The following is a 7,429-nucleotide window of genomic DNA, read 5'->3' as shown; positions in this document are numbered from 1 at the left end:
TTTTATGAATAAAGTATATTTTTGGGAAAAAAAATCTGTCAGCCATTCCAGCAGCTTTGAGCAAGTTTCCGTTGGAAAATGTGTTGTGCTTGTTCAGTCTTTAGTTGCTGAACTAAATTGTGTTCAGAAAGATACATCTCCCCTGCCGTTATTTGCCTGGATTGATTGCCTATTTACAGTTGAGGGGAATGCTGCCAGTTCAGTTAAAGGAAAGTTTGTGTCTGTGCCGTGAATCGATGGATAGGGCTTTATCCTTGTGGTTTGATGTTATTGCTGCAGGCAATTCTTGGATAACATTTGAATATTTGTCTGCTGCTTTTGCTCTGTCTTGAACTTCTGTATACAATCAGGGAGGGCAATGCATTCGATGATTGAAACTTGGCCAGTGTATGATGAATGTAGCCAAAGTGATTTTGTTTGGGAAGTATGACCAACACATTGCTTTGAAAATTTCAAGGTTAATGGCTGAAATGTGCTCATTATAAATGGATATGGTACAATAATAATGTTTTTTTTTCTCCTTTTCATTCACAGGTTTTAAGTCAGTCCGCCTTGTGTCCAACGAGGGGCATACAGGCGATGGGTCGTACTGGGGCTGCTCTTGGTTGTTCGAGATTGGCCTAGTGCTTCATGTCGTTAGTGTGTGCCTAAACTGGACAAGATACTAGGCAAGACGACAGCTCAGTGACTATCGCTGATTGCTGTTCAGACACATGGATTTGGGCCAGTGTCTGTGGGAGTTTGTGCATTCTCCCCGTGCTTGTGTGGGTTTTCTCCGGGTGCTCCGGTTTCCTTCCACACCCCAAAGATGTCCTGTTAGGCTGATTGACAGGAAGAAATTGTCCCTAGATCAGTTTTCCTCAATCTGGATGGCCATAAAACATTAGACAGGGGTCGTGGGGGGAGAGGGGGACTGGTGGTGTTGAGATGGCGGCGCGGGCTCGTTGGGCCGAAGGGCCTGTTTCCCGGGCTGATTTTGTTCTTTGTCTTTGTTTGTATTGGCTTTTGCCAGAACACTTTTCTGATCAACGCCAAACCCAATATCAGAGCAAGGTACCTCAACCCGAAAAAGGAAGCAGCTACAGCTCTGTTCCAACTCCTTACAGTGGCTCTGAAGCCTGAGATAATGGTGCTCCAAGTGTGTGGAAATTAGACATTTTTATTGAGCTGTTGTGGATCAGTAACTGTCTGAGTGAAAGCGGACATTTATTTTGAAAAATTGGTGTGGGGGAGAGGGGTGGAATTCTGCTTACGGGACGTTAGCGGTGTCCCTGCGATATCCACACTGAGGATAATGTTCTGGGCACTTGCCTTCAAATTCAAACTTGGTATTTGGTGCAATTTGAATTTGGGGGAAAAAATCTGGAATTTGAAGTTTCGGAATGGGTCCTTTATGTTTCATGTTTATAAACATAAAACCATTTGCAAAAATGCCTCTGGTGTTCTAACACCTGAACTGGTCTTGCTGACATGTGATTCCAGACCAACACCAGTGCTGTTGACTCTTAACTAACCTCTGAAATTTCTCTGTCTGGCTATTAGAGATGGACAATTTATTTTGTTCCAGCTGTCGATGTCCCCATTTCATGAACACATTTTTAATAAAAGCATGTAGTTTTTTGGGAGTGTATGAAGGACAGGGCTAGGTTGGCTGAATGGTCTTCCAGTCGTCAGGTGAAAACTGGTGGACCCCAGGGTCCATCCCAGTGACCATGTCTGTAGTAAGTGCAGGTTGCTGGAGGAGCTCCAGCTCAAGGTAAATGAGCTGGCCTCTGAGCTACAGACACTGAGGCTCATCAAGGGGAGAGAGGGTGTCATTGTCAATGGGGTACAAGTAAAATCCACCCTCCCTAGACTGGCTAACTCTAAGGGACAGGGACAAGAAGGGGCTACTGGGAGGAGGTAGGGGGGTGAGGAGTGGAGGCCTCAGCCTCTTAATCTGCGTAAGAGGTTTGAGGTTCTTACTTCCACTCTGGAAGAGGACGAGGCAGGTGAGGTTGGTGAGCAAACTGCACAAGGTACAGTGATGCAGCGTGACAAGAAAAGGAAAAGGAACATAGTAGTGATTGGGGATAGTGGGGTGAAGGGTATTGACACTGTCCTTTGTCACAATGACAAAGTGCACAGAAGGGTGTGTTGTCTGCCTGGTGCTCAGGTACAGGATGTCGCAGCTGGGCTGCAGAGGAACCTGGAGTGGGAGGGTGAAAATCCAGTCGTAGTTGTTCATGTGGGTGCCGACGACGTAGGCAAAATGCGAACTGAGGATCTGGGGAGGGAGTATGAAAAGCTGGGAATAGAATTAAAAAGCAGAACCGACAAAGTGGTTATCTCTGGGCTACTGCCTGAACCGAGTGCAGACGGGCGTAGGGTTGATAAGATTAAGGAAGTGAATGGGTGGCTCAGGGATTGGTGTGGGAAGAATGGGTTTGAATTTATGGGACATTGGCACCAGTATTGGGGTAGGTGGGACCTGTTCGGGTGGGATGGGGTGGGTCTGAACCGTGCTGGGATCAGAGTGCTGGCTAATTGTGTAAAGAGGACTGTAAACAGGGCTTTAAACTAATTAGGGGGGGGCGGGGAGGGTGTGAGGGTAGGTGACATTACAGGGTCTAAAGTTAAGGAGACTGTACAAGGAAGGGAAGAGGCTGAGGATGTCCCAAAAATAGAAGGAGTAAGGAGAGTGAGTATGGTTGGTGATGTTCTGGCAAAAAAGGTCCAGGTGAAGGCTGGGATGAAGGTGCTTTATCTGAATGCACGAAGCATTAGGAATAAAGTGGATGAGCTGGTGGCGCAGATCGACACAAATGGATATGATCTGGTGGCCATTACAGAGACATGGTTGCAAGATGACAGGGACTGGGAGCTGAATGTTCAGGGCTATCAAGTGTTTAGGAAGGATAGGCGGGAGGGAAAAGAGGGGTGCGTAGCTCTGTTGATTAAGGATAGCATCAGGGTGGTAGCGAGGAATGATATTGGAGCCAAGGAGCAGAGGGTGGAATCGTTGTGGGTAGAGATTAGGAACAGCAAAGGGAGGAAGACACTGGTAGGTGTCGTCTATAGACCCCCCAATAATGATCTGGAGGTGGGGAGAGCTGTTAACACACAAATAAGTGTGGCGTGCAGGAATGGGACGGCCATAGTTATGGGGGATTTCAATCTGCATATTGATTGGTCGACCCATATTGGACGCGGTGGGCTCGAAGAGGAGTTCTTAGAATGCTGCCGGGATAGTTTCCTGGAACAGTGTGTGTTGGAGCCGACGAGGGAGCGAGCTATCTTGGATCTGGTGCTATGTAACGAGGCGGGTAGAATTAGGGAACTTGCGGTGAAGGACCCTCTTGGGGAGAGTGATCATTGTATGGTGGAGTTTCTGGTGCAGATGGAGGACAACAAATTGGGTTCCCGGACATGCGTCCTTTTTTTGAACAGAGGGGATTATGGTAGGATGAGAGAAGAATTGGCGAATGTGGACTGGGAAAGAGCGTTGGAAGGTAGGTCTGCTGAGGAACAGTGGAGGATCTTTAAAGAGATCTTTCTTGGTGCTCAGCGGAAATTTATTCCGATGGTAAAAAAGGACCGTAGGAGGAGAGGAAATAAGCCGTGGATAACGAAGGAGATAAAGGAAATTATTAAATTAAAAGCAGACGCATATAGAGTAGCTAAGAGTAGTGGGCGAGAAGAGGATTGGAAGAAGTTTAAATGTCAACAAAGATTGACAAAGAAGTTGATAAAGAAAGGTAGGATAAACTATGAAGCTGGGCTAGCGCTTAATATAAAAAAGGATAGCAAGAGTTTTTATAAATATATAAAAAGGAAGAGGCTGGCTAAGGTGAACGTTGGACCCTTAGAGGACGAAAAAGGGGACTTAGTGGTAGGGGATGGAGATATGGCGGAGGTCTTGAATAACTTTTTTGTTTCGGTCTTTACGGAGGAGGATGTGAATAATTTGCCGGATGTTAGAAATGGAAAGGTGGTAGGACTAGAGGGTCTTGATGACATTACTGTTACTAGAGAGGCGGTGCTCGACAGACTGAAGGAACTGATTGTGGACAAGTCCCCAGGACCGGATGGAATGCATCCAAGGGTTCTGAAAGAAATGGCGGAAGTGATAGTGGATGCCTTGGTGGTTATTTTCCAGACATCGCTGGATTCCGGGGAAGTGCCGGAAGATTGGAAAACGGCTAATGTTACGCCGTTGTTTAAGAAAGGTACCAGGCAAAAGGCGGGAAATTATAGGCCGGTTAGTTTAACGTCTGTTGTAGGTAAAATGTTAGAATCCGTCATCAAGGAGGAAATAGCGAAGCATCTTGAGGAGAACTGCTTGATAGAGCAGACACAGCACGGTTTCTTTAAAAGGAAGTCGTGTCTGACAAATTTACTGGAGTTCTATGAGGATGTGTCTAGGGCGGTGGATAGAGGAGAGCCGGTGGATGTGGTCTTCCTGGATTTTCAGAAGGCGTTTGACAAGGTACCTCACGAGGTTATTACAGAAGATCAGGGGGCATGGAGTTGGGGGTAGGGTGTTAGCGTGGATAGAGGATTGGTTGTCAAATAGGAGGCAGAGAGTGGGGGTCAATGGGTGTTATTCGGATTGGCGGATGGTGACTAGTGGAGTGCCCCAGGGGTCGGTGCTGGGGCCTCAGCTATTTAACATTTATATAAATGATCTGGAGGAGGGAACTGAGTGTAGGGTGTCGAAATTTGCTGATGACACCAAAATTGGTGGAAAGGCAAATTGAGCGGAGGGTAGGGAGAGTCTACAGGAGGATCTGGATAGGCTGGGCGAATGGGCCAGGAAATGGCAAATGGAATTTAATGTTGGTAAGTGCGAGGTGGTTCAGTTTGGTAGGAATAATGGTAGGAAGGATTATTACTTACGTGGAGAAAAACTGCAGCAGGCGACGGTGCAGAGGGACCTCGGGGTCCTTGTGCATGAGTCGCAAAAACCCAGCTTGCAGGTGCAGCAAGTGATCAGGAAGGCAAATGGGATGCTGGCTTTCATCGTGAAGGGGATTGAATATAAAAGTAGGGAAGTCTTGCTGCGGCTGTATAGGGCGTTGGTGAGGCCGCAGCTGGAGTACTGTGTACAGTTTTGGGCGCCGTACTTGCGCAAGGATATTTTAGCATTGGAGGGAGTGCAGAGGAGGTTTACTAGGCTGATTCCAGAGTTGAGGGAGTTGAGCTATGAGGAGAGGCTAACTAGATTAGGCTTGTATTCGTTCGAGTTTAGAAGAATGAGGGGAGATCTCATTGAGACGTATAAGATGATAAATGGGATGGATAGGATAGAGGTGGAAAGACTCTTACCGCTCAGAAAGGATAGTAGGACTAGGGGGCCATAGCCTCAAGATAAAGGGGGGGCGGTTCAGGACAGAGTTGAGGAGGAACTTCTTCACTCAAAGGGTGGTGAATCTCTGGAATTCTCTGCCCATTGAAGTTGTGGAGGCTGCCTCGTTAAATATTTTTAAGACGTGGGTTGATGATTTTTTGATGAGAGAGGGGATTAAGGGTTATGGGGAGAGGGCGGTAATGTGGAACTGAGATCAGCCATGATCTTGAATGGCAGAGCAGGCTCGGGGGGCTGGTTGGCCTACTCCTGCTCCTATTTCTTATGTACTTATGTACTGGAGGGCACAGCCTCGAGATGGGGGGGCTGCAGTTTGGAGCAGAGTTGGGGAGGAACTTCTTCGCTCGGGGGTGGTGAATCTCTGAAGTTCTCTGCCCGTTGAGGTGGTGGATGCCACCTCGCTGAATATGTTTGGGACGCGGGTAGATGGGTATTTGGTAGGCAAGGGGATTGGGGGTTATGGGGGGAAAGTGGAAAGTGGAACTGAGCCACTTCAGATCAGCCATGATCTTATTGAATGGCGGGGTAGGCTCGAAGGGCTAGATGGCCTACTCCTGCTCCTATTTCTTATGTTCTTATGACCAAGGTATCACACATAAGGCAGGTATTGGAGTGATAGTGCAGAGAGAATTCAAGATGATTTATTCCAACAATGAAGGATATTAGTTAAAGAGATAAATGGGTGGAATTTGTAGTATTTCTTTTGTAGAAGAGGAATAGGAGCAGATGTTTATTTGAAGTGTTCTTTATCATGAGGGGCTTTGGAAAGTGAAGGTGAGGATAACATTTTGGTATTGGTCATAGAAGCGAGCAGAGAGGGCACATGTTTGGGAAGCTTGACAGAAACACCAGATATGACATGAGGCAAATGTAATGATGCAGTGTGTTGTCCACATGCAGAATGCACTGCCTGAGTGTATGGTCATTTCCAATCAATAATGGGTTTGAAATGGGAATTGGGTGATGAGCAGTTTTGTTTAAATAAATAAAAGAGCACAGACGGGGAGTGAATCTCAGGAATTTTACTTACAGATTTTCAGTACAGACACGTGGGGACAAATAACATCCTTCTGAACAGGGACTACTGCATGATCCACATTTCATAGCTGGTAAGAAGCTTTTCTTTCCTCAAACTATGGTGATTCTTTGGAACTCTCTTCCTGAGGGAGTTTTAATTTAAGTTTCACTTCGGTGGTAGATAAACACCTAACCAGTCTCATTTTCAGCTTTTTGTGGCCCTTGTATGAAGTACATTTGATATTATGATCAGATCAGCCATGATGGTTGTATTGACAGGGGAGACATGGCCAGGCTGACAAGCCTATTCATTCTCAGATCTCATATGTTCATCTGCTCCAATTATATTATCATTACAGTATTTGTATATGCTTGTTGTCCAGAAATGAGCAGAACTCATTCATCCACCTTTCTTGTTAGCTGGTGAAGGGCAAAGGGCAGAAGAAAATTGATGATCTGATCCTGGGCCCTGGTTTGCCCCCCCACCCCCTCCCCTGTCCCCATTCCCCCCGCCCCTTAGCTGTTAAAGCTGTGTTTGACATGCACCACTTAATAAATGCTGGGTATCTGGCATTCTTTGTTTTGAAATGATTTTATTTGAGAGGTATGTGATTAGTAAGTGAATAGAAGTTTGAGGTTCAGTGTCCAAGTCGGAGTGGCAGAAATGCTCGGGCACTGATACCCTACACCACCCTGAATCCATGCAGAGAGAGTTTAAATTTCAGTATTGAATGTCACCATCTCAGACTGCACTGTGAGACTTACAGCTCACCAAGTGAAAAAAAAATTGGAAATACATTTCAGAAGGATAGAAACATCAAAACCTTACAACGTAACATCTATTTGAGAAAAAAGGCTGGCATTCCTCCAGTACTGTTGACTGAGTGATGGATATTTTGCAAAATTCACATGTGAATCTTCTCCTCCATTCCTCCCTTGCCCTTTGTAATGAAGACGGTGAGATATTCCAGTTCTCTGAAGAACATGGGCTGCTACCTGAACTACATTGTGTCAGTGGACTCAGACTAAATACAAATGAACATCTATTTGACTATAAAACTTATT

This window comes from Carcharhinus amblyrhynchos, unplaced genomic scaffold (genome assembly GCF_965287045.1).
Source record: "Carcharhinus amblyrhynchos unplaced genomic scaffold, sCarAmb.v2.hapA scaffold_86, whole genome shotgun sequence".
In the NCBI taxonomy this organism is placed as follows: domain Eukaryota; kingdom Metazoa; phylum Chordata; class Chondrichthyes; order Carcharhiniformes; family Carcharhinidae; genus Carcharhinus; species Carcharhinus amblyrhynchos.
Note: the sequence above shows the minus strand (reverse complement) of the source record.